Raw genomic sequence first — 27,599 nt, forward strand, 5'->3', positions numbered from 1 at the left:
CAGCTCGAGTGCCCGGAGTGAGCAGTCCCTCGTGACTGGAGTGGCGCCGTTATGAGCCGCGCGCCGGCGCGCCCACTGCTGCACGTTCCCCCATGGGAGGCTGCGTAGCGGTTCAAAGAGCGCTGCCGGCGCGAGTTTGGGCTCTCGCGCGTGACGGAACGTGTTTGCCGTGCGCCGTTGCGACGCCCTCTCCCAGCAAGCCACTGAAAGGGGAGAAAGTAACGGGAGAAAAGCGTGCGCGGAAAAGCGTCACGTTTCACGACTCCGTAATTTGTGTTTTGAATACGGCGCGTGGGAAGGCGTGTGCGAGGGGCGAGTTGTATACATGCCGCCTTATTTACTGCGTGACACCCTTCTATAGTCACATGTTCCGTAAAAAGAAACAAACAAAAAAGGTCCGAGGCAAGGTTTTTATTTTTGGTGCTCCGTCAACGGGAACGTGCTGTGATGCACTGTACTGTGCACTGTGGTGCGCAAAAAAAAAAAAAAAGGAAGAGAAAAACGGGCCGGAGTAACAGTTTAAATCGCCGGAAACTGCACGCGTGGACAGGGACAGACTTGTAAGAGTGATTCATGTTCGCGGTCGCTGTCTCTGCCTGCGCGCGCAGTGTTTCTGCGAAATAAGAACTCTTGACCGACTTTTCGGCCATCGTGTCATCTTAAAATTTCAGAACGGTTATTTTATGGAGAATATGCTGGTCATAAGACCCCTGTCGCTGGTTTACCTTTAACCAGATTATTTATACCTAGCTCGTTTCGCAGTCAACCGCTGGTGCCGATGTTATCGTGTGTACGTGGTCCCCCGTTGCAGTGTGTGGAGCATGACAGCACCCCTCTGTGAACCGTCCGCTTTTACTGCGGCATTCGCTTCGCTTCCTGCAGCTTCGGGTGCATCTATTATTCGCTCCGCTGAGCCTCCTGTTTTCTCCAGGCTTTTCCATGTGTCGAGGGGAGCGCTATAGTTTCATCCTAGCACGGTTACTCTTTCGGAGGCCGCCCGTCTAAGCGCTTATGTTCATTGCATGAAGCGTGTATTATTCACGGTTAGCGCCCTCGCTCCGTGGTTTAGGTCAGGTTCATACTGCAGGCTCCCGTTTTGTTTTTGTAGTTCCGCGCGTCGGGCAGAAGCGCCAACAGCCCGCAGTATGCTATTACAGTGCACTCAGTGATCTCCTAAGTGTGTCCTGTATCTTCCCCGGAGGGGTCGTGGAGAAGCCAAAGATATGTCTGCTCTGCCGAGGCTCTCGCGCATGTGCACTGCGCGACGCGTAATGATGAAGGGTGAAATTGGACGCCCTTTCTTTCCGCGATCTTTCGTCTGTACAAAAATCTACAAACACATTCAGTTACTGCCTGCGTGTCGTGTTTCTGCAACCATGATGCGTTGTTTCGGCGTCTCTTCTTTCACTATGGAGGAGAGGAAAAAAATCTGTCTAGTCAGCTGTTCACTAATTTGCTTGTTCGCGGGTTTCCGAGATGCCTGCTGGTTCGTGCTGCGCTTGTAATCTCATCCTCATCGCCATCAGACTGATGGTGCCGATGTTATCGTGTGTACGTGGTCCCCCGTTGCAGTGTGTGAAGCATGACAGCACCCCCTTGTGATTCGTCCGCTTTTACTGCGGCATTCGCCGCAGTAAACTTGAACTTGATGGTGATGATGGTGATGACACACACACACACACACACACACACACACACACACACACACACACACACACACACACACACACACACACACACACACACACACACACACACACACACACACACACACACACACACACACACACACACACACACACACGCACGCACGCACACACACACACACACACACACACACACACACACGCACGCACGCACGCGCACACACACACGCACGCACGCACAGAGAAAGAGAGGGGGGTGGGAGAGAGAAAAGCTTAGGAACCGTCACTGGCATCCAATTTCGTCGTCTGTTTGTGGTTCTCCTGGCCTATTTTCTCTTGTGGTTTTTTTACTCCTTTCACGGAGTTTTTTTTTCTTTTTTTGCGTCGGCTTTAGTTTACAAATTGCTGTAATTACCTGCAAAACCGGTCTGCGTTTTCATCGCGGTTATGTTATTGGTACAGTGAAAAGCAGGTGACCTGTAACCTCTTACATATTTATCCTGTAACCACCGCTGCACAATGCAGCTGGGGTCATCTTCGCGAGCCTCCACTGTATTAGCACGCATCTGACACGCCTAGCTGTAGCCCAGTTCTAGCCGCTGTATTAATTTTGTGAACACGTTCTTCCGGAACACTTACTCAGAGCGGAAGTGTTTAAGGCGTCTCGCGTTGCGACCGGTTGTGTCCTTTATTTGTAACGCTTCCGGTAAATCCTCGGCCAGACATTGTGGCGTGCTCATGTTTAAACAATGATATGGCCGTCAATTCTCAATAAGTGATAAAAATTAATGGTATGTCTCCTGAGCATGCGCGCTGCGCGCATGCAAAAGGTCCTTCCTCCTTCATAGGCAGTTTTAGTTCTTTAGAACTACGCACAATTCTTGACTCATGTTGCGCATGAAACGCGAAGACATGCACTCCACTGGTGGAGTCTCACTTGCAGTTAACTGCCGCGTCCGTGTCCTGTTGTCTCTGCAGACGTGAAGGAAAGAGGCGTAAAATCGATGGATATATGGAGTATGCCTTCACGGCCTATATCTTCTGCTGCTTAGAGAAAAAAAATTCAGGGGAGCGCTTTGTTGATCTAAAGTGCGGTGAGGCGAAAACCTTAAGCCTTAAGAAAACCTTAAGAAAACCTTAAGAAAAGTAACTTACCTGTTTCGAATATCTCGATGGACCCCTGAACCTCGCCGTAAGGGAAGGGAGGAAGATGGGAGTGAACGAAGGCACCGTATTCACTAGACGCGCCTTTGTTCTTTCCATACCATGGCGGAGTGGTTAGCGTGCTCGTATCACACTCCGGATACCCTGGTTCGATTCCTCAACTCGACCGATGTACTACTCGGTTTTATTTATTTATTTACTTTACCTGGTGTATCACTATACCACCTTTTTAATTGGGATGGTATAGTTAGTACAACTGGCCACGTTTGAAATTCACGCACTGTGACGTCGCGTCCATTTCGACCAATTGAAAAGCGTGACATTTCTGTCGACAACTCTCTGTCACAACTCCTGCTTACAACGATGAGGCATTAAAGGCTTTCCGCCTTAATAAAGCTGTCTACGGGCTAGTTAGCCAGTCAGTTACTCAAGGATAAGACACTAAAGCACTTGCTGACAGGGTAAACGCTACTTTTTCTAAGGCTGCTTAAAACGTGTTGGAATTGTCTAGAACTGGCGATAGCATTTAATTAGGTTCGCAAGCTCGGTGCCTTATAAGCACGGACAGGACGTTGCGTGCAGTATAGCTCTGATAGTTTCCGCGTGAATCCGCCCTTAGTGTGAGTATAGGTCCTTAGCGCTTGAAGATAAAACTGCAAATACTTTTGCGAACAGGTGGAATACACCGATGACAATGCTAATATAATAGAAGCTCTCGTTTGGGCACCGCACCATGTGTTGGGGGGTTGGTTTTTTCGTTCTTTTTTATTTTTGAAATTCGGCGAACTTTTTGCGTTGTCTGTGCCAGAAAACAATTTTCGTTTTTATTCTTACGTGAATGTCGTTTTCAACGCAAGAATTTCCCACCGATGAAATGTGGTAAATTGGTAGTCACATATCGTTCTTTCACCGTTTCCTTTTTGTCTCTAAATCTGTGTGATCGTTCCCGATGAGTGATTTTTTTCCCCTCTCTTATTTTCAGCGAGTAAAACTCCGCTTAAACATTCTCCCGCGAAACTTCCAGTTAGCAGAGTTCATAGGAGAGCTTGTCCTAGGACCGAAATAAGAGTGAAAAAAGAGCAAAGAGAGAAACTACGAAATTGAATGAGAGGTAAAGTACTCGACCGACCTAAGCAGAATTGAAAAGAACTGAAAACCTCGCCGTCCTCAGCGGGCAGAAAAAGCAGCTTCAGTGTTTTCATTCGCGCAGTTACACGATAAACCCATCGAGGCTCATCAGCGCGTATTGGATCGAGAGACGCCGCGCTGGAACGAGCGAACGACAAGAAGCGCGCGCGACGCATTCACGACGCGCCGTTCCTTTCATCGGCGGAACGAACGAACGAGCTGAGAAAACGAGCGTCGCGGCATCGCGACCCGACGGGCTCAAGCCTAAAAGCGTTTTCTTTTCTACACTTTCTCTCTGGCGCGCGTTTCGCGTAGACCAAGGGAGAGATGCTCGACGTCCGAGGCTCGCGCTTGGCTGAGCACGGAGGTTCTCCTTCGTGAGGGGTCAATTATGCAGAGAGCCGTAATCAGAGAGACTATACGACGACTGCTGCTGCTATCCGTGCAGCGGCGGGGGAGGCCACGTCGAAATTGCGCCAGAGACGAAAGAAGGCGCGCTGCCTTCTCGTACGCGCCCTGTACGGTCCCGGGGCCGTTTGTACGGCGCCACCGTGTATTAAAGGCTCTTCAGCTGAAAAGGACGGCGCGCGGAAATTATATGCGTGCCGCGTATGCGGGGGCCCGAGAGGGAGGATAGGCGGCGCTTTCTGCCGAAACGAATATTTGCGAGAGCACTCTCTTGACTGCGCTCGTTCGCTTTAAACTTTCTCTAAATGGTTCTTTGGAGGGGGAAAAAAGAAAGAAGACATGAGTGATACGTTGAGGGTTTCTTTTTGGTGCTCTCGATATGCGCTCGATTTCTTGCGTATTCTTCGGTTTGTTTGTTTATTTATTTATTTTTTTATGCACTGTAATTACGTAGTGCCTGTTAAGGCGGCCAGAAACTTTGCAGAAATAATTATGCGAACTTTGGTAAACGCCGGGGCGTGTACAGTTCTTTTTATCTTTACTTTAGGCTTTCTTCTCCAGACTGGCTTGAATTGATTGCATCCTTTTTTGTTTTCTTTTCGATTGCAGTTGTAATTTTCATATAAACTTGTACAAGAATGATTCCAGTCTTCTTGCTTTTTCTTTTCTTTTGCAACGTCGGTTACTCCTGATAACCAAAAAAAAAATAAAATAAATGGAAATGCGGAGAAGTCGACGATACGAGAATGTTTTTTTTTTTTTTCCAGTGGTCTATAGAGCGGTGCTTTTCTGATACGGTATTCTTGAAGATTTGGTCGCGAATCCTTCTGCTGCTATCCGTGCAGCGGCGGGGGAGGCCACGTCGAAATTGCGCCAGAGACGAAAGAAGGCGCGCTGCCTTCTCGTACGCGCCCTGTACGGTCCCGGGAGACTGTTGTTCATTTTACTAGCTCATATTGCTTCTCTGACGTCACGTTTTTGCTTCTAAATCGCGTGCCGCAACCTCCTAACGCTCCTCAGTACACGCTTGCGGGGCTCAGCAGAGGCGTTATTAAATCTCTGCTCCAAATTTTCCCAGAATAACCAGCTCAACGTCGGAGAAACGGGGAAAACGACGGTGGCGATCCCTTTCGGAACTCTTCGATTGCCAAACACTACACCGCCGCATAAGCATCCCGAAAATGATCCCACGCCGCGCGGTGTGTGTTTGTGCAGCGGTATAACAACGACAGTAACTTCTCCTTATCTCTTCTTTCCTCTAACCTAACCCACCGGAGCGCCTCATACTTGCCTCCGTTCCTCGAGCTTCCTTCGAGTGTTAGTAATACTCTAAAAATGGCGTAGACTGCTCGCCCGAGGCGCACCGTATGGCCCTCCGTAATCTATCGAACTGCTTTTTCGCGTAGGCGAAACGGCCGAGATGCTGGCGGCTTTGCGCCCTCTCCCCCACTCTCCATGGAGCCGTGTAAGGACAGAAGCTGCTATATAGCCGTCGGCCCATACGTGAACGCGCCCGCGTGGTGCAATTTGTGACGTCGGCGAAGCGGCAGAAGATAACGACGATCCTTGCTCTTCCTTTCTTTCTTTTTTTTTTTTTCAGTCGCAATTTTATTTATTTCATTTTTCTTCGCGTAGCGAGGCGCTCGTGTTATCCGCGGGCGAAGTCCCCCCTCGAGGGACCGTCGGCGGGTCACGTTCCCAGCCAAGCTTTCTGTGTGTCCACTTCTCTTTCGTCTTCGCTGCTCGAACAACTTATGTTGCCACCGCCTCACTGTCTCCTTGCTCTATCGCTTCTTCTTCGGGAACCGATGGCCGACCACTGCGAGCACCGGGCTGTTTTCTGGCCGGCGCGGTGGGAAGAAAAGGCTTGGGACGGCGACGGCCCGTTGCGCGGTTTAGACCCGCGACCGGCACCTAAACCCGCCCTCTGGATATTATCTTTCCTTCTCCCCCCCCCCCCCCCCCCTCCCCTCCCCTCCCTTTCCTTGCGCTTCGCCGACTTTTCTACGAAGAGGAGAGTGAGCTCCTGGAGTGGCTGTGCGCCGCATTTACACGTTCTTGAGGACCTTCGCGAGGCACTCGATTTCAGGGTCTTCAGAGGCAGAGGCTGCATTTCAAAAGATTTTCGTAAACGGGAGGTTACTTCGTTATGGATCCGAATTCATAATTTTTTAAAGCAGGCTTGCCAAGTTGCACGTTTACCCTTAATATGGGGTCAGTGGTCGTTAACAAAACGAGAATGAAGGACTCAACACGAATGCTATTCTGCTTGACAGATGCATGCAGTTTGGTGCTGGAAACCACACTGGCACTCACAGATTCATAAAACACACGAACTACTTATATTTATCCTCCTTTAGAGGAATTTTGCTGTTCCATCACAAGTATGGTACGCAACATTGTGGTGAAGCCGGCTTAACATTTATGAAAGGGATCCATTAGCTGGGGCCTTTGGCTACCTTTTATTTGCTATGTTGTATTTGCCAACCTGTGGGTGTACCGACCACTCTTGAATGGAATTTGCATACGAACAAGGTAGCGATTGCAGCCTCCTTTTAGCCTCGTCGATATTTAAAATCACTGGTGGCTCTGCAGAGTGGTAGTGTGGCTTGCTGGTCGAGTTGGTTGAGCATATCTTCAAAAACCAGAGCTAAAATACAAGGACTGAAAGAACGAGACACACACACACTGCGCTGATTTTCTGTACTTGCCTTTTCTGACCTAATCTTCATCTTAAGAATTTTAGCGGGTCTTTGATTGCCAAAAAATTGGTTTTTGAAGAAAGGAAATGGCGCAGTAACTGTCTCGCATATCAGTGGTCACCCGAACCGCACCGTAAAGGAAGTGATAAATGAGGGAGTGAAAGAAGAAAGGAAAATAGAGGTGCCGTAGTGGAGGGCTCCGGAACAATGTCGACCACCTAGGGATCTTTAACGCGCACTGACGTCCGCCAATCGTGATCGCTGCATTTCAATATTAAAAGCGAGTTTTATAAGCTTAGTTTTTTATTGGATATTTTGTCAAATTTTCAAAGCTTTGCGCAGGTCTCACTGTGTGTCTTTCTTGAATTTTGTGTTATATATGCTGTTCTACCTCTTCCGTGCTGTTATTCAACGCTCATTTCTTTTTGTCCTTGAACAGACTCCTTCTCATCTAGCAGTCAAAACACGTCGATGTTGTCGAATGCTCCGTCAGTACAGGCCTTTTCCAAGCTCTCCATCCCAACATGGCGCTGGCACGTAATCTGACGTACGATATGTGTTCTTCGCTGATTTACAAGAAGGGAAGGCTGTTTATTTATATTGCTTCCACAGCCGTTGAACCGCTCCTGATAGCCGTTCGACGACGAGCGCGAACTCCGGGACCCTGACGCACGTCTTGCAGGCCGCCCGGTAACCGAGGTCGGTTTGCACAACGACGTCCGCCCCTGAGTGGTGCACACCTCCTTTCCTCGCTGCAACAACTCGGCCAATTGGTGCGGCTTGGAAAGAGAGAGAGAAAGAGCGCACTATTTTCTCGGAGACAGTTTCCATGGCAACCTGTTGCCGCCCTTCTCTTTCTATGCCCTCGACCGGCAGTGTTGGGATTCCATGTAACGCGGGTTCTTTTTTTTTCCTTATTTCTCTCTCTCTTTCTCTCTGTCATCGCGTCTAGTCTTCGCGTAGCTCCCACTCGGGACGGGCGGTGTTCGATGAAGGAGAGGATGATTCTCGACGCACCGGGCCTCCTGAAAGGAACTTGCTGCACGGCTGCTGTTGCTGCTCTTCAGCCCCTGTAATAAGAGCCGGACCTTGTTGCCCCCCCCCCCCCTCTCTCCTGCCTTTTACAGTGCGCTTCTTCTATGGCCACAGTGATGTTTATTGCGGGGGATGAGATCTCATGTTTCCCTGCGATGGGCGTTGTTCCTCCGGCAGCCTTCACTCTGCCTGGTGTGCTTTATAAACTCCGTCATTAAAGGCATTGAAGGAATGCAATATGATAGTACAACCCATCCGAGCCCGCGTCAGTCTCCAGCCTCGGTAATCCTTTTGTACTTTTCTATCCGCTGTATGCGCACGGACAGCTGGTTAAGAGAGCTTGCCAAAGCATTGCTTGTTTGCAGGCTAAGGCATGCCGAATCTTCTTGTAGAAAGGAAAATAAACGTACAGTCTTTGTCAAAAGTTTAGAGGCCAGGGGGTTCACTTCTAAGCTTTATATTGGGACTCCAGGAGCATTTGTGGAAGTCCTACCTATTGCTGGAGGCAGTACCAGAAATCTTCTCACATTGAGGAAATTTGGAGCGCTAGAGATTCATTAAAAGCGACACAGTGTGGCTCAAAAGAAAACCAGCTGGGCTCCAAACTTTTGACATAGGCTGTACATCCTTGGTCAAATGTCTTCAGGCCACATGCTTTAGTTTCCAGCCGCGTATTGGAAGTTTGTGGCTCCCATGAAGCTCTTAATTAAGTCTCTGCAGGGCGAGGGCTGAGGAAAGCCGTCGTCATCACCTTTGAACACATTTTCCTCTTTAGGTACAGCGTAAGGGCTTCTAATAAAGCTCTAAAGCAAACTGCGTGGACTGAAAAGTTGACCAAGGATGTGCCTCTCTAGCAGAAAGCTATAGTGGCAGCGTTCACAGCGGTGGTGTAGGGGGCCACTACGGACGGCCACGGGCACCTTTTGGAGGGAACTCCTGCAAAAAATTTTACATGTTTATTTTTTACACCGCACACTTTTGGAAATGATCTAGAAGCCCCCTTTATAGCGAACTCCTCACGATCATTCTATTTTTCTACAAACTGAACAGAATATGACCGTCTGATAGCCAATACGCTTCCGCAGCGTTTCAACTCGCACTTGTCCGTAACCCTGTAGTGTAATCTATAGACCGCTTTAGTACAGCGTGATCTTGGAATCACAATGGACGAAGGTGTCGGAGTTCTTTCGTTTTAAGTTTGAGGCGCTAAATACTTTGGATCCTTGCGTCTGGAGGACGAGCTTCGCCTGCGCATCGGCATCTGGAAAAGCTGTGCGGCGTCCGACGCGGAAGGATGATAAGGTAGAAGAGGTGGAGGAACTTGGGTTCTGGAGCGTACGGTGCTGTTCTCCAGCCTACCCTGCGCCTGCCCCTCAGCCTACCTGTAAATAAACCCGTATCATCCATAACAATCTTTAAAAGAAGCGATTTCACTAACTGCTGTGATGGAAGAGAAAGAAAGAAAAGAAGTAGAGAAAGAAAGAAATAGGAAAACACGACGAAGGCGTTCGAGAGCGTTGTGCCAGCATCCCATATTTCTCGCGTGCCGGCTTGTGTCCATTTTCCTTTCATGACTCATTCGCCGATGTTTCTACTTACTCTGGCCGGATGAAAGGCATTTGTTACGGCGCACCTACGTCTTGCCGCCGCTGTCGCTACCTTCCGGCCGAGCCGTCTGATATCGACAGGGCATAACGAAGCTAAATCTCCCGCTCCGAATCTCAGCCTGGAAGAGCGTGTAGCGCGATCAATCTTTACTAGCCGCCCTCATGTGTTGCCTCGCGTTTGGATGAGCGCGCTTCGTTTTACGGCTCTGCCATCAATCGTTTTGTTGACTTAACTCCGCCGTTCGGAATTGCTTCCCTCCATAACTCTTTATTCCAGCTAGTGAAGATCGCGCTGGGCAACAGCGAATTTCGATCGCAATGGATCGCACACGCATGAATCATCGCCGCTGTTTTACGTCTGTGCCACCTCGCTTGGTTCTTTATAGTTTCTGAAAGCTTCCATCGACTCCACTTGGGTAACCCCCCCCCCCCCCCCCCCCCCCCCTTACCTCTCCCCCACTAGCCTCATTCTCGAGCATCGATTTATTAGCAAGGAGGTGCGTATATGACACATTGGAAGCGCGAAACTTAAGGCGCAGCGCCAATACTGACGGGCTTGCTGCTGTGAACTCTGAAGTGGGTGCAGAAACATCCTGTTGGTATACTAGTTTCCCGGGACTCCAGAACATTTTCGTGTCGTAGTAATTCCTACTCACCAGACCGAACTGAATTGCGAAGACCAAGATAAAGGTGATGCGCTCTGTCTTGTCTTTTCCTGCTTACTACTTTAAGCGTGTGCTAATTCAACCCACGTTTCCTCAGCGCGTTGCTGAGCATTTTAGGACGGAAGGAGCACCTGAAGCAGCGCCTCGCCCTTTTTGCCGTTTCGACCGCTTGCATGCTCCTCCTTGGGTCTTTGGCTCCGACCGTGCTAAATATACGAAGCTAGTGATCTCGAATTCTTCGGCGGCGGAGTGTAGGGCCTGTGCTTCAGTTCCGAATTATTCCAGGTTGTGAATGCCTATGGCTTGTGGAGACACTGCTACATGCTGACTTCCCTTTGGAAACAGCTATTGGTGGTGCTACTCTGCTCACGCGCTCCCGTAATATCCACGCGGTAGCGCACAGCATATCCTTTCTTGGTTCAACCTCGTCTGTGCGCTGGCGCTCTCCTGCCTGTTCATACCATCAGCCGGGGCTCGAGACAGCCTCCGAATCATCCTGAAACGTTACGCATTCTGGCCACTCTGGCCGTAGTATGTTCGCGTTATCGCGACATTCAGGTAAACGCTATTGTGTTTTGTCTAAGTTCTCCTTCAGACCATAAGACTTGATGTACTGTGATGTTGTTTTATTTTTTCTGGCTGCGAATTTGCATGATAAAGTAACTTCTTTCCTTTAACAGATGGCAATGCGGCCTTTTGTCCGTGCTTCACGGCAGAACGATATCACGTCATCAGATTGTGTTATTCGCACAGCAGAGCTGAGTTACCCTGGAATACATGGGATGGCTCCCTGAACTATCCCTCACAAACGCGTTGCCGACTTCTGGCCATACACATCTTTTTGCGGCTCCTGCGAAGCGGTTACGGTGGAAGAAGGACATAAACTGAAGTCTTGAGCTTTTATTGCTAGACTTAACACGTGGGCCAGATGACCCCTTACACGCGTCATATGCACTCCGGACAGTGTTTGCAGCGGCGTTGAGGGACGCTGGCATCGTTGTACATACTGTTTATGCCTGCGACCGTGTCACTGTACTAGCATTCTTGCACCCAACGTTCGTGAAGTTCGATTGTGCCACGCCCTCTTAGCTCAAATGCGGGGAAATTACAGAAGAATGTTTATTCTATTTTGTATTTGTTTTTCTGCCGTAAATGCATTTGGTAACACTCTCCCGAGGCCTCTTGATATGGTATGCGTGATTCAACGTCTCGGAGCCGACAGGTTTATAGCTCATGGGCTATATGTAAGCTAAGTCATAGCGTATACACGCCTGTAGTGGAGGGCTCCGGATTAATTTTTTCTTCGTCCTCGGTGTGTCTGTCTCAGACTGCGCTGTTAAGTTCAGTGTTCTTTAATGTCCGTAATTGGCGTCGTATAGCACACGCACTCGTTTGCATTTCGCCTCCATCGAAATGCGGCCGGGATTCGAGCCCCGTCGACGTGTCCTCAGCGGAGTATGCGGGCGTGCATACTGCACCACGAAAAGTAAATCGTATATACAAATCTCCATATGGGCTGTTTTGAACCTTTTCGGTAATCGTTCTCTTTTTCTTCTTTCTTCCGTTGAAAAAAAGAGATGAACATACTATGAAAAAAAAAGAAAGAAAGAATGTAAATAGGGAGGAGAAGATGCTACGGCGAGCGGAAAGAAAACCTTCCTCCGTCGTCACCGAAGCGGTAGCAGTGGAGAGGGCAGCGTTGCGGAGGGTGAGCGCTTCTCCCCACGCTGTGTCACCCCGTGCTTCGTGTGCTCGGCTGCTCCTCTTCCGACCCCGCGCACCGTGATACGGGTCCTGTTTCCTTCCGCTGCTGCAGCGGGCGGCGGCGGCGATGGTGGTGATGTCGATGCCAGCACGGCGTACGTTATTGTCGGGGCAGGAACATGGTCGTCGAGCCCTTCGCGTGTCCCCCTGCTTCCGTTGCGATCAAACCTCGGCGCGGGAGCCGTGGCTTGGTTTCTGCTGCTCCTCTCGCCCACTCTCGCGCGCACACCCTTCGCCTCGCGGTCTGAGCAGATCGGGTGCCCGATGTACCCGCGCACACCGGGCTGGCTGCTGCTCTTCAGTCGTGCCCTTGCCCGCAGGGAATGGCTGCAGTGATGCTTTCCCCCCAGCCTGCAACTGCCGCGATTTGTCAGCTTGCATCGGGTTTTGTGTGTGTCGCACACCTCGTTTTTGTCCAGTTCCTTTCCCTTTGTATCTTCTTTTTCCTTTCCCTCTTCTGTGCCCCATTCTGCGCTGTTCTGCTTGTATCGTTTTCCACAGCCCTCTTTATTCTCGCTCGGCGACCGTACACGGAAACAAACCGTCATTCGCTTTCCCTTTACATGTCGGTCTTGTGTTGTTACTTCTTTCTCGTTAGTTTGCTTTTATCGTTCTCAGTTATCTGCATGCGAACTTTAGCTCGTTGTCTCCCTTGTTTATTTTTTTATTGTGTTCCGGGGGTCGTTCTCTTTGCACACATTGTTAGTGTTGTGCTCATGGAGGTGTAACAGCGACGCTGTGTTCGGAGAGATCATGAGTTGGTTTTTTCTTGCCGATGGGATCTCTTGGCGCCAATAAAGGTTTTCACTCACTCACTCGCTCGCCTGCTCGCTCACTCACTCACTCACTCTCACTCACTCATTCACTCACTCACACTCACCCACTCACTCACCCACCCATCCACCCACCCACCCACACACTCTCACTCACTCACTCATCCACCCTCTCACTCACCCACCCACTCACTCTCACTCACTCATCCACTCACTCACTCACTCATCCACCCCACTCACCCACCCACGCACCCACTCACTCACTCACGCACTCACACTCACTCACTCACTCACTCACTCACTCACTCACTCACTCTCACGCTCGCACACTCCCTCACTCACTCACCCACCCACTCACTCACACTCACTCACTCCCTCACACTCCCTCACTCACTCACCCACTCACTCACTCACTCTCACGCTCTCACACTCCCTCACTCACTTATCCATCCACCCACCCCACCCACCCACCCACCCACCTACTCATTCACTCACTCACCCACTCACTCACACTCACCCACCCACTCATTCACTCACTCACCCACTCACTCACTCACTCACTCACTCTCACTCACTCACTCAATGTGGTTTTTCTTTGTTTTGTCTGCTGCGCGGTAGTTATGAACGTTCGAAAACCGCAGTTTCTCTGATTTCGTGTACCTAACTCGTTAAGCTGGTAAAGCGTAGGCAGCAGACGGAAACTTCGTTTTATTAATACGTTTTTGCATTCTGCGGAAGTATTACGGGCGGTTTCTCTTGGCAACTGCGAACGAGCGGAAAGAGCGCCTTTAAATTTCGAAACCGCGCCTTCGTGTCTTCTTTCGTAATGAAAAAAGGTTAGTGGTTTTTTGAGGAAAGGAAATGGCGAGCAGAGAGATAAAGAGAAACTTCTCTTCAGAGAGGCTTTTGCTCCATCGAACTCTCCCCCTCAGAAATCTGGAATGTTTCCCTCGGGGTGCTAAGCAATTCGGCTCCTTTTCGCGCACGGGGTTCCTGTCCTTTTCGCTTTGTCTCTGTTGCTGTACTCCGCTGGCCGGAGAAGACGAATGCCTCGCTCCATTGAATCAACGCGATTCCGTCTTGAGCCGTATTGACAGGTCGGGCGGGCCAGCAACGAGGCTCAGGTTATCACTTATACAGCAAACGTGGGCTTGCTCCCCGCTGCGAGAACAGCGGAAGAGGAGAGGCAGTGAGGTGCGGGCAGCAGAACGAAGCAAACGCGAAAAGAATCGGGGGCCCGCGCGTTGAACGATCGATGCTGCCACATTCATTGGATAGGCGCCCTGGCGGGAAAAGAGAGACATTTCGTTGTCGCTTTCGGGTCTGCGCGGCTCGAGCGTGCTTGAAGAAGCGACCCGGTATAGCGGGGGAGAGGGGTCACTGGGAGAGAGAGGCGGCCAGGCTTCCGCTACGATGTTTCGCTCAGGTTGCGTGCGACAGCGAGCCGCGGAACAAAACCGTGCCTTGTGCCCGTACGCGACAGGGTCGTCACCGGCTCTCCCGTTTACCGACAACACACACATACTTGTCCAGAGCGCGCGAGAGCGGCGCAAGGCACAGCGAAAGTGAGAAGGAAAGAAGATACCTGACGGCGGCTTCTCTATTGTGCAGGCGCGGTTCTTGCGTCTGTGTGCAGCTTTCTTTTTTTCGTAATGCCTGCGCAGCTGCTCGCTACAGCGCAAGCATTGTTTCAGTAACCCAGCTGTTGCGGTCAGATTTCGCGATTTCTTTTCTCCCGAAGCATGCCGCTCTCGTGCGCTCAGGACAAGTGCGATTGTGCTCTAGGGCAAAAGCAAACGAAGCACGCTTTGCTGGTCAGCGGGCATCGCATGTCATGCACAAATATGCCGCGGACATACTGTCGCGTATAGGCACGCTTAACCTTTCAGTCAACGCCGGGTCAGGGTCGATAACACACTCTAGCATGCTCCGTTTAGTTTTGCCTGCATGCATATTTGCTGTGTCCAACATCCACAAAGGCCCGCCCGCAGCAGAGGCTGAGCAGTTGATGGCGTTCTCGTACTGATGACAAGGTCGTGGATTCGAACCTGTCCGTTCTATGGAAGGGTGACGCGCAAACACTTGAGGAATGAGGTCTTGGTGCTTGTCAGATGTGCAACCCCACGTGGTCAAAGTTAACCGGATCCCTTCGCTACTTCGGTGCTCAAGACCCGGTATTGGCGTGTAAAAATGCGTTGATTATTAATTTGCATCGGTGGCGCGGTATAGCGGTACGGCGTCGTGCGACGTGGACCGAACCGTAATGACGCTTCTTCCGAAACGTGTAAGTCTCGCGCTTGCATTGATAAAGCATTGGTAAATCTGGCTAAGTGGCAGATGTTTTAGATGATGCATAGTTATCTTTTCCCGAGTTCGTTATAGACGAATTTCATTATAGAAGGTTGAAGTCATTCAGCTGCCTTTAACTGGTGATAAAGCAGACAAGGAAAGGGGAATGAGGGGCTCGTTATAAATATGAGAGAAGCCAACAGCCACAGAAACCAAGTAGCTCAGCGGTAGAGCACCGGACGCGTAATTCGGAGGTCGTGGGTTCGGATCCCACCGGCGGCATGTGGTTGTTTTTTCTTCTGCTTTTCTAATCAATTAGCTTTAAGCGATAACATATTCAGTAATAGAAATTGATCAAAACCACAAAATAAATAAATTAATTAAAAATCCCCTGTACCCCTTGGTTTCTGTGGCTGTTGGCTTCTCTCATATTTAACAGGTGACAGTATTTTGTAGATATCGCCTAACAGTTTATTTAATCATTTTGAATGCGACAAAATGTTTAGAATTGCAAATTTATTGAATGTCGAAAGGCAAATTAAGCAGCTGCCTGCGTTTAGGGACTGTCGAGAACGATCTATGCGTAGAATCCTCAATTAACACGGCACAGATTGTTTCTGTCGTAATCGATTCCCTTAGTTTTCCCTTAATAGGTCAAGACAAGAAATGGAGCGTAAACCTTGTGGTGACTTAATGGCTTAGAAAACATTTCCTCTGCTAGTTCTGCAGCTTTATTGTTTAACATTTTTCCGTATCTGTCATCGGTTAAGAAGGCGAATGTGTTACTTCCTACCATTTACTAGGAAATAAAAAGAACAAAAAATGCGTGTCCTCATTTTTGCCGAAGGCTGGCTACCCGGTTGTTCTGTTGCTTTTATCCTGTTGTTTTACCGGGCAATACTTCTTAAAGCCCTACGACCCCTCTGAACTTCATGAAATACGCCGCGCGTAATCTCTGCGCCACGCGATAAATCGCTTGTCGTTTATCGGTGCCCGGTGTATACCGAGGGGGGCTCGCCTCGTAGTGGCGCCTTCTCTTTTCCTCATCCTCCGCCTCTCCATCCTCGGCTGCGGATGGAGGAAGGCGTCGGCGTTGGCGCCTTGCAGTGTGCGTGCGGACCACGTTGGTTGTGCGCGCAAGGAGTGATGCGACCCAGCGGGATTCGTGGAAGGCGGCGAACCGTCGCGGCGCCGGCCATTGCAGCTGCAGCAGCAGCGACGAAAACGCTTCTGGAAGGCCTCGCTTTTCTTCTCACCGGATGAGCGCCATTTGTCAGGCTCCGCCTCGGTTGTCCAGGGGAGGAGAAAGCGGTGCCGCTGTCCTTGGCTCTTCGACTTCGGGCGCGCTCACGATCCACGATACACCCTGTCTAACCGAAAACGGTGCAGTGCTGTATAGGAAGTGTAGGCATAACGTCCGTTAATCGTACACAAGCCAAGTGCACGTAACTGTACGAGCACGTGAGAGCGGTCTGTGGTTGTGTAGCTCCCGTACACTGGCCAGTCACAGTAGCCGACGCACCTGTGTACCGAATCCTACTCAAGTATTTAACCGTTGTGTACTGTGATTCCCAAACGTCGCGATTCCGAGCTCTAGCTTATTATAACACTGTACGCTTCCGAGGTAAGACAGAGAGGTCATAAGTCACCTGGCGCGATCGATCAGACTGGCCATCTTGAGAAGGCAATACAAACGAGGCAGACCGAATCGTATGGGCTACAGCGCTTGAGTCTGCCGGTCTACTGAGGGTCGCGTGAGCCGCAAGCTGCTGCGGGTATTTCCGTGTATGTGTGCCCTATACAACAATGGCCCTGCAAAGTTTCAGCGCGAGACGGTCAGCGGAACTCGTCGTCTCGAAAAATAAGAAATGATGGATCGAGAGGTGATCAGAGCTGTCCTTTGTCTTTCCCGAGTTATTTCGGGTGACCGCAAGCTCTCCGTGTAGGCGCTCTTTTATACCTTCGTCGACAAAGGTGGCTTCAGAAAACACGCCGCTTAATGTTGTCTCAGGGCATTCTTTTCTTCGCCAGGCCTCCGGCCCCATACGTGTCACTTCCCCGTACTCACGCGCTGGCGGAAGTATGCCTCCCTCAACCTATTTTCGTTCACAGTTTACTAGCTTTGCTCTCGCATGACTTGGGTTGAATAACTGCGGGGGACTTCAAATAAAAACGCTTGTTCTAGAGTCGGCATAACTTTGTCTATTGTTAGGAAGCTGACTGAAACGTTTGCCTTCAGTTTATTTATTCCGAGGTGATTGTTTTACCGCACCGGCAGGTCGTGCGTTATTCGCTGCCTGAACGCGCGTATCTCAGCTTTAAAATAGCCAGCGATGACATTGGCATCATCCAGACGCAGCTGACGCAAGCGCGGTATAGTGCTTATCAATGTCCAATCGTTTGCCACCCGTAAGTTGAGACTGCTGACATCGCACAGCACTTGCTACGCAGCACCCTTGTTGTCAGGCCTCGGCCACTTCGTTACAGAAACTGGTCGGATATTGGACGTGCCGGCCGCTGCGCAGTATGCTCCACCGCCGCCATTGTTCGTGCCAACAAATGACTGCGGCAGCGCTGTTCGCTACTGCTCCCGTTGGTCGATCAATTTCCTCCGAGCGGCACGCATTCAGCCCTCTTAATCGCGCTCACGAAAAGGGAAGCCTAGGAGGGAGAGTGCGGAGCGCGTTATCTCGTTTTCGGCCGCGTTTAAGAACAATCGCGCTGCCTGCATGCCGCGAGCAGACCGTGAATGCGCGCGTGATAGCGTCTCTGTGCGCGCGCACAGATGCCCGTGCCATGTAGGCAGCGGGGCGTCCAGCCCAGTCCCTGCCGGGTTCGCCGACGTCGCACGCCGCTGCCGCGGGCTCTTGTGCGCGACGCGGGCGCTTTGTTTCACGTCGACGGCGTGCGTGGCGGTGCGCTGGGCGGCGGCAGCGGTGTACGCGGTGATTCATTGGACACCGCCGCAGGGGCGCGTGTGGCGGACAGGGAAGTTGGAAGGCTGGCTAGCTTTCTCTCACTCCCTTTCGCTCTCCTTCCTTCATTGCCTGCCAGGCGGAGGTGGTGGTCGGTGGGGCGACGGCGCTGTAACAATGGCCGCCGCAGGGCACCCGAGGGCCCCTGTGTTTTTCGGGGTGCCCTGCGGGCCTTCTTTGTGCGAGCGCCGCGTCCCCCCGCGGCAGAGTTGGTTGATTACGCGAGTCAGCCAATGCGGGAAACGTGATTGAATCAGCCGGCATGCGCCTGCCCGGTATGTTTTTTGGTGCGCTTATATAGAGAGCAAAGCTTCCCGGCATATGATATTTATTTAATGCACCCTATGATTCGAAAGACGGTCTGCTGTTTTCCTGTGGTCTGTATACATGCAAATCCAGTTCCAGGGCTCAGTGGCTCTGGCGTTCTGGTGCTGAGTACGAGCTTATTGATTAAGTGCTCGACTTCCGCGGCCTCTCTAGAGGCGCAGTCAGATACAGAAAAAGCAACGAGGCAGCGAGCGCGGAAGAGAAAGAAGAGGATACCAGGGCTCTGGGCTTTTGGCTCCGGTTCCGTATCAGGCCCCACGTGCTAAAAACAAGAATGTAATTTCGTTCCGTCGACGTTATAGTACCCCTACTTCCGGTTTGGCCTCCCGGCTCTTTTCAAACTTCTTATGCCGTAATTTTGACTGAAAAGTAGCTCAGCAATCAACCTAAAAGTAAGCATATCCACAGGGAAAATGGTAAATGATCTGCATGCTGTTAATTTTTGCGGCTAAAAAGTAGCGATGCAATCCGTGCTGCGTATAGTCTACCACACCGCAGAAATGCATGCGTTCTGACCCGTGCTTCCGCTTTCGAAGGCGTTATGGCTCTCGTTCTTCTTTATGCGGTCAAAGATATCGCCTGACGCTTCCTGAGGAGATCGAGCTGCGGTCCTCTTCTGAGGTTAAGGTCTCGGCTATCGATTTCGAAGACGAACGAGTTCTCGTCGACTAGCAACAGTACTTGTGCAAGGCTACCCCGATGTCTACGCCATTGTGTTAAAGCGAGTCAAAATTGTCGTTCCACCTCCGGCGCCGGATTATGGTAGCCACCATAGCCGGGTGACAAGAGACATTTGCGCCGTCATTGCGCACCCTATGATTGTGCCCCCACTGAAGTGAGAGCCGCGCTTGTGAGCATCAGGCAGAGCACGGTCCCAGGCAACGATACAGTAACGACACAACTCCTAGCCAATCTAGACATCACAGTTCTCGAACACCTCACAGAATACTTCAACGCATGCTGGAGGACGAATTCTCCCCCAAACGTGGAAAACGGCTGATGTGGGGTTCATACCCTAACCACGAAAGGCAGTTAACACGGCAACTTACGCCCCATTTCCCTAACATCGTGCATGGGCAAACTCATGGGGAACATGGTACACGAACGTCTCACAAACTACATGGAAGACCACGACATGATTCCTCACACCATGTTCGGGTTCCGAGCGCACCTGTATACCCTAGACGGGCTGCTTCAATCCAAGAAAGAGGTCATCGACGGTTTCTATACGGCTCCAGGAAAAAACAAGCAAACATTAGAGTGCATCCAAAACTTCCTCAAAGGTCGGACGGTTCACATCAACATGGAGGGCATAAGATCTAACCATGCATGGGTGATCTAAGCCATGGGTAATAGAGCACACCGCAGGGCGCGTTACTCTTACCCAGCTGTTTAACCTCCATGATACAACTACCCCAACAACTCGCCGAGACAGAGGGAATCCGCCAGACCACATACGCGCACGACATCATCATCCGGTCAACGCGAGGCAACCTTGGACAAATCGATCACCTTCTAGAAGCCGCAATGTGGCCTGCGTTGCTCCTGGGAACTTCCTATTTTTCTCAAAAGAAGGGGACACGGAGGTAGTAAACATCATCATCGATAACCAACAAATACAAGAAGTGGACAACGTCAAGTTCCTGGGACTCCCACACTCAACAAGAACAGCTGCTCAGTCACCATGAGCAAAATCAGCAGCGTGGCCGACCAAGTCAGCAGAATGACCAACCGAATAACGCACAAGAAACGAGGTGTGCTGGAGAGAGGCAGGCCACAGCTGGTCCAAGGCTTCGTTATCAGCAGCATTGTGTGCATCGCCCCATATCTCCGACTCAAGAAGGCAGACAACAAAAACCTCGACACCACAATCAGAACGGCATGCAAGAGAGCCCTTGGTTTGTTTACCTTAGCCTCCACAGAATGACTACTACTCCTGATGGGAATTCGCAATGCGATGTCAATAAATATTTTCTCCTCCTTCGGACGCAGTAGGCGTGTGCCCACCTCGTCAACACGTGGCGTTATCTGACGCCCTCACGGCTATTCTTGAGCAGAGATTCGCGTACCGCGCGCCGCCTGTGCGCACGCGCTGGAAGTTCCTCCGACCTGCTGCATGCCTGGTGCTACGGCAATTTCCGTTTGGATGTTGTGAGAGTCTGCCTTTGCAACGTCTTCATTATAGGTGATAATTTAAAACCTTGAGTATTTTGTCTAGCTGAAATCGATGTTGTCGTGAATTAACGCAAGAAACAGGAAATGTGGATTTTGAGCCTCGTTTAAGCAGCGCTTTGTGCACTTGTCCGGATCCTAGAAGTGCGACTTTGGACTGACCGAAACCGGAAGAGCAAAACTTGCGGACAAAAGGCGGCGAAAACGTACCCATATGAAATGCATTCATGCATTAAAAAGACGAGACAAAGTTTATTTTAATTTAAAAACAAAAGGCAGCGCTACTCCTTGCTCCAGAGCACCAGCAAGAACGAGTGCTATTAATTGTGCTTTTATCCTTTCTCCAAACATTTCTCCTATTTTCTGCCAGGTGCCGCTGCTAGATAATTTTATGTGCAGTTTTCAGCACTTGCTTGATGGTTCGGAAACACGCAATTCGGGGCCCTTCACTGTAATGTGCCTCACATCTGGCGCGTGGTACAAGCAGGCAGTTTAATCAGTTACTTAAACATCAACTTTAAACTCAGAGGAGGTCCGCAAACTCACTTTCTTGTTTTTTTTTGTTTCACTTCAAGCTGCTGTAACTGGCTATCGTTTGAAGCTATCAAAAAATGGAGAGACTTGATGGTTTCCACGTTTGCCTTCGGCGCAGTGCCGAAGACTTATGTGTGGAAAGCCTCGGGCGCACTTTTTTATATTCCCATTACCTTCATTTTTCCTTTCCCTCTTTTCTCACCGGCGCGGTCGATACTCCTGGGTAAGAGCGGTCACAATTACGGCGTCCCCCTTCGATCCTCGATATGTTCACGATGCTCTCCCAAAAGCTATGGAAATCCGAGTATAGTCGCAGCAGTTTCGTTTCCGTTCGCCACACCCACGCACAGCGGCGAGTCCAGCAGGGAGGCCCGGCGAAAAGTCGATGTCATCGCCGCCGCCCCGGCCCTCGTGTAATCTGATTTCGGTTCGCTTGCCCAGCCTTGGGCGTCGGGTTGAGCCCCGTCCGCTGTTCCCCCACCCTTCGAACGAGACGGCCTGCAACCGAGCCACATACGTCGCGAGCGTGATCCGATTTGGTAACGTGGTTCTGCGACCCCGTCGTCTTCTGTCCCCTCCCTCTGGATGCGTCAATGAAGCCGCCACGCAGACGCAATACGCGGCGCGATTCCGTCCCCATGCACGACGCCTTGAGCCGGTTCGCGGCTCCTGGGGCGTCCCAGAACAATTTGTGCAGCTGAGCTGAGCTGTTTCTCTGTCTCTCTCTCTCTCTTTTTTTTTTTAGTCGTGGCCTAGTCTCGGCTACGGGCATGCAATTTATACGGACCTCCGTCTGCGGGTCTCTGAGGGCTGTCTCTTATCTTCCGGTGATTTCCCCTGGTCTGTCACTCGCGTATGTCTACAGGCGCTGACGTCGAACACTGCTATTCTCGCGCATGCGCATTCGTCAGTGTAGAGTGATCTGGTCAGAGAAACTGGAAGGTAGGGAAAAAAGAAATGCGCAACAAGTCCGTGTGGGTTTTCCGTTTCTGAGCGCTGAGCTTGGCTTCATCTCTCCTTCTAAGGTGTTCATAATCGAAACTGGCTGATATCATCGGGGGAGCTTATCTGACGGGAAGCTATTTACAGTGGTCGCGACAGGTGTGGGGGAATCGAAGACGTTCATTTTTTTAAAATTTCAGTGGACCGCAATATTCCTGTTTCTTGTCTTTGCCTTCAGAGCCTACCGTTTGCTTATTGTATGTCATTCGTCTTTGTTGGTGCATGCTGGCTTGCGTTTGCGTAGGGACTCAACCAAACTTCGGTGGCGCAGTGCAAGCGTGCGCGTTGTTGGGTAATAACGTTGACCGTATAACGACTGCATAATATTCGCTCGCGGCGTGATAGTATATTGCAGTATTTAAATATCTCTTGTCGTTTGATGCAGGTTGTTTCCTCTGCGCTTGATTTTCCTTTAACAATTGGTAAACGGAGTACAACAGTTCGTTTCATTTTGCGCAGGAACATTTGGACATGCGATGGAGATCTTCTGGAAAATTGCTACATTCTGGTCACAGAATCGAGGTTTTATTAGTAAACTGAAAATTATCAAGTTTAGTCACGGTCGTTTTACTCTTACCGCCATGTACTGGGTCACAGCACAGCCTTGGAGCTTCTCTGCCTGTTAGAACCTGCGCAGTCGAGCCGAGGGAAGTGCGATAAGAGAGCGCGCGTGGTCATGCCTTGTCTACACATATCGTTCGGCGCGCCTCGGTGGCTGATAAGCTTGGCCATCAACCTGGAATACACGAAATGTTTTCGGCATACTTCCTTGATACGTACTTTTTACGATGGCATAAATACTCGGAAGGGGCACATAGATGTCGCGTCTCCGCGTGTGACTGCGCATCATATTTGTCCTCTCAAATGCTGTTTATACGTGAAACACTGAAGAGGCGATGAATCGCTGAAGCTCGCTTCCTTTGCAGTTTTTACCCCATTCTCGCTGCTTGTGTTTTGCGCCGACAATAAAGCCGCGACCGCAACGTCGTGTAAAGATGCGCGCTTGTGATGCTCATATTCTTGCCGTAGCCGTGCATTTGGGACCCCAGAATCACGTAGACTTGCGGTCCGACAAAAATGGGTCCCCATTTGTTTCGGGGCTGTCTGTGGGTATGTCTCCAGCCGCTCGCAACGTTGCATCCCCCTCCCTTCCCATATATTGTTCGCAGAAAAAGCAATAAAATAGCGTGTGCGAGGCCTTTTTGCCTATTTAGGAGAGTTAAAAAATAAAACAATAATTGACCAATGACTACGATACTCGGTAATGCGAGCTCTTAGCGCAGCTCTTCACACGCACCTGGCACCGCTGACTGCTTCATTGAGGGGCTTTACTAGACACCCTCTGGAATCTTCCTGCGGCAGCCACTTTCCAGTTGTCCATTCTTCCCCCCTCACCGTGGCAGGCGGCGTTTCGCTCTGCTACTACCTGCCTCGGTTGTCAGGGGGGGTGTTACGCCGACTACGCCGACGATGACTACGACGTGGAATACAGGAACGGGCGCCTAAGAGCTGCGCTTTAAAAGGGAAAATGAAGGCGCACTAACAGTCGCCTCGGCTGCTGCGTTTCAATCCTGGCTGAAAAGCGCCGCTCTCCACATAAATTGCTTAGCTGGCTCGCCAAGCGTCGCGAGCAGCAAGTTTAGCCCACTTCCGCTCTTTGAAAAATGACCCTCTCCCAAAGCAATCCGACGTCTTCTTCACGCGCTCAGCGGCGGTGCTAACAGAACGCGCGAACAGTGAAGAGCGAAAACTGTTTCTGCGCCGTGATCCACGACTATAGCATGTATAGAGAGAGCGTGCGCTGCTAAGGAGCAAGAATACTCGGAAAAGACGAAGATGAAGCGTGCTCGCTGATGACGCGGCGCGAACGAACTGCACGTTCGGGGGTGAACGCAAATCCATCTCGTCTTTCCATGGGATGGAAGTGGGAGCCGAGGCGCAGCCCGTCTTTAACGAGCGTCCCATCGCTTGCCTCGCGCTTCGGGTGGGTATCGCACGCACCGCCTCCTCCAGTACTCAGTTGCTTGGAGAGTTATTTTCCACGCAGCGTTTCGACTCTGCACTGGGACCCGACCCCTTGTCCGGCGCCTCCGCTGGGGACGCGCAGGATGGCTTGTGTGTTTTTGACTGGACCCGAAAGCGCACGTCCGAGGGATCAAGCACGAAATGCGTGCATGGGCGAAGGACGGTGTTGCTTAATGATCCGTCTTGAACAGAGAACTTCTTCTGAGATGCGGACAGTCTGCTTTATCTGGGGAAGTTTACTTTCTTTTCGTACGCTGTAAGGAGCGGTAAAGTAGATTTACCGAGAGTTTGTAAAAGAGATAATGAGGTTCTTGTGAGGTTGCTGTGCACTGCCGGTGCCTCCCAGAAAGAAAAAGCCTCTGCACTCCCCTGTGACATCACGGCCGCCAAGACCTTCCGACCGATGATCTTCCGAAGGTCTTGGCGGGTGCAACGGCAACGGCTGCTAAGATCATGTCGGCCGTCACTTTTTAAGCCTTATGTTTTAAATTCGTATTACGGTCAACCGGGCAAGGCGCGTGGCGTCACAAGAGGAGTTCAGAGCCCCCCCCCCCCCCCCCCCCTTTTTTTTTTCTAGGAGGCACTGGCACTGCTCAAAGAATCGAAAAGCTGTGATTTCTGAATAAAATCAGTAAAATAAAAATTTAAAACGATGAGCAGCAGTTGACAACAAAATGCAGACGTATTTTCCTTTGTGCGGGAGCGGAAATGACGTTTCATGGTTGGACAGTCGCCAGAAAGAACACCGTCTTTCGGGATGCGCGCAGCAAAGAGAAACATCCAACCTCAGCACTGAAATCAGTCATCGCCATTGTGTTTGCTGCACGACCTGTACCCAGCATTCGCCCTTCAGTTGGCCTCCATTCTAAGCTGGTGCAGAATCCACGTCATTTTACGTTACAAAAAGGAGTTTCTAAAGCCAGCTTTTTTTTTTCGAGGCTAATTTGTTTACATCGCTGGCAAGCATTTTTACCTTTATTCCGGCCCGTGCCGGTTCAAAACAATATTGTCGCACATTTACGCGCCGTCGTGAGTGCACTGTGCTCTCAAAAGCATGCGGTGGTGCTCGAAAAGAAATTCCCACGCAATGTAACGCGCCTTGTGATCGCTCCAGTACCGCGAAATATTATTCGCGCTACTTCCGCACTTGCTAAAACCGAGTTCTAAGGTCATAGCGTGAAGTAGGGGGAAGTTCGAACAGAGACTTGACTTAGCAGCGCGTCGCATTTGGGCACACTGTGGGGAGCCGCGGCTGCGTTAGAGAACGGGCAGCTGACTGCCAGGTTGCGCCGTGAGTCTCTCTCCTTTTCACCGCTCTTGGCTTCCGCGTTTGATCCGGCGTTATCGGCCTTGCTGCCACTGCGCCGCGCTGCCACTCCGGGGCAGTCAGCCGCATCCTCGGAGCTGGCAGGCGGAAGTGACGTGCCCCTCCACCGCCGTCTCGAGTGATGCCTGGTTCCGGTCCGCGCGCTTTGTTCCGGTACTGCGCGGCTCTGTAAAGCAGCCGCACCGGACGACTGCGCTGCTGCAGCCTCCGTGTCACGGTCGACCCGTTCGGCCCCCCACGCTTCGCGGTGAGACGAATATGGCGCCCCTTTTCTCTGCACACGAACGACTGCTGAGGGGATGCGCCGTGACGCGGACGGAAGCTCTCTCGTTTGTGTGGGCACAGAGCGGTAGCTATATACGTCTAAGCTTTGTCGGCTGGTCCGCCGCATTTGTTTCGTTTGCTTATCGTCGTTACATAACTACCTTTTCTTTGGCCACTTTTGTATTTTTCACTAAACCAGTAACTTATTTTTTTTGTTGTTTCTAGTGCGTGTTTTTGCTTGCGTTCAATGTGGACGCATTTGTACCCACTGTGCTAGCAAGCCAAGAAATAGTAGTGACTTACGGTGTCGCGTTCATCTCAAGTATTCTCTATTTTTGCCCGAGTGATAAGTATTCCCTGTTAATGTGCATGACGCACGCCTCCTTCATTTGTATATTCGCTTCCCTCTATCTCACCCCTGTGGATCTTCACTGTCCATGGGTTTATACTAATGCACAATCAATCAATCAATCAATCAATCAATCAATCAATCAATCAATCAATCAATCAATCAATCAATCAATCAATCAATCAATCAATCAATCAATCAATCAATCAGTCAGTCAATCAATCAATCGGTTTCTTTATTGTACTTGTCAGTTGTGTGAAGAATTACGCCAGTACCACCCTGTTAAAGAGAACGTGTGAGTTTTGCAGGATATAATAAGCCAAGAGCTAAAAATAAATCAATCGATCCATCAGTAAATGTTTTAGTACAGCGATTTTTTCTCTTCTAAAGCCGCACTGCAGGGCTGACCTGGATAACAAATAGTGGCGAAGCTCACCTATATAACAATAAATAACATCCTTGCCTTCAAAAACGTACACCGTATATGCATGGCCTCTCATAGTGTGGACCGCACACATGGCCGCGTAGGCATAGGAGGATATACGTTATCCTTATTATCCAGGTGATCCTGGTAGAAGACGATGATTAATAGAGGAGAAAGCGGTAGTAGTAGGTGACGACTAAGATAACCTTGGAGTGCATATTGCAACCTCGTCGTTTTGCGCGGTTGCAATATGCACTCCAATGTACACCACCAACTATCCCGCCTTCACTTGTTACATAAGATAACCTGGACAGGACACAGCGCCAGTATACCAGGTGTTTCAGCGAACACTTTCAAAAATTTTTATACATAGGCTTTTGGGGGTAAAAATATGGCTTTTGCTTCACAGTGTTACCAGTGTTGGCGGACACCAGAAAAGCGATGTATTGTCTTAAGCATAGTGAGCTGGTTAGCTAATTTTTAATAATAAATTTTTTAACTAGTTGAGTTAGGTGCCTAGTTGCAATTAGAGATTTGTAGCCGGTCGTTAGTAATAGCCATACCAGTTTATAGAATTTCGAAAACGCGGTTCCCTCGCCGCTGTGACTCGAAAAAATCTGGCTGCATCGTGCGAAAATACATGGGCTTTCGAAAACATGCAGGCAAAGCAACCTCTCAGTTGCGCGTAACTAGTCGAAAAAGCCAACTTTAGTCGAGCCACAGCGCCAACGGTAAACGCGTTTCCTTATTTCTAAAAACTGATGTCTGTTACTAGGCGACTAAGTCGGCTAATTAAGAAATTAGTTATTAAAAATTAATTAACCAGCTTCCAACTTAAGACGATTCACCAGTTTTCTGGTGTCCGCCAACACTGGTAATACTCCGCAAAAGGCATATTTTTACCCCAAAAACCTAAAATTTTGGAAAGTGTGCGCTGAAACACCCGGTATATAACGTAGTGAATCGGAATACGATTCTTTATGAAAGTGGGTTGCTTTTTGATGATTATATATTATTCT

General features: G+C 50.2%; 1 protein-coding gene across 3 annotated transcripts in view; it reads left to right on the plus strand.

The window, feature by feature from the left end:
• Positions 1-27,599, plus strand: part of Pgant6 (Polypeptide N-Acetylgalactosaminyltransferase 6) — a 199,381-nt gene that overhangs the window by 63,152 nt on the left and 108,630 nt on the right. The gene's annotated exons all lie outside the window — the stretch shown is intronic.

This window comes from Amblyomma mixtum, chromosome 1, assembly GCF_055824585.1.
Source record: "Amblyomma mixtum isolate Tamu chromosome 1, ASM5582458v1, whole genome shotgun sequence".
NCBI lineage: Eukaryota > Metazoa > Arthropoda > Arachnida > Ixodida > Ixodidae > Amblyomma > Amblyomma mixtum.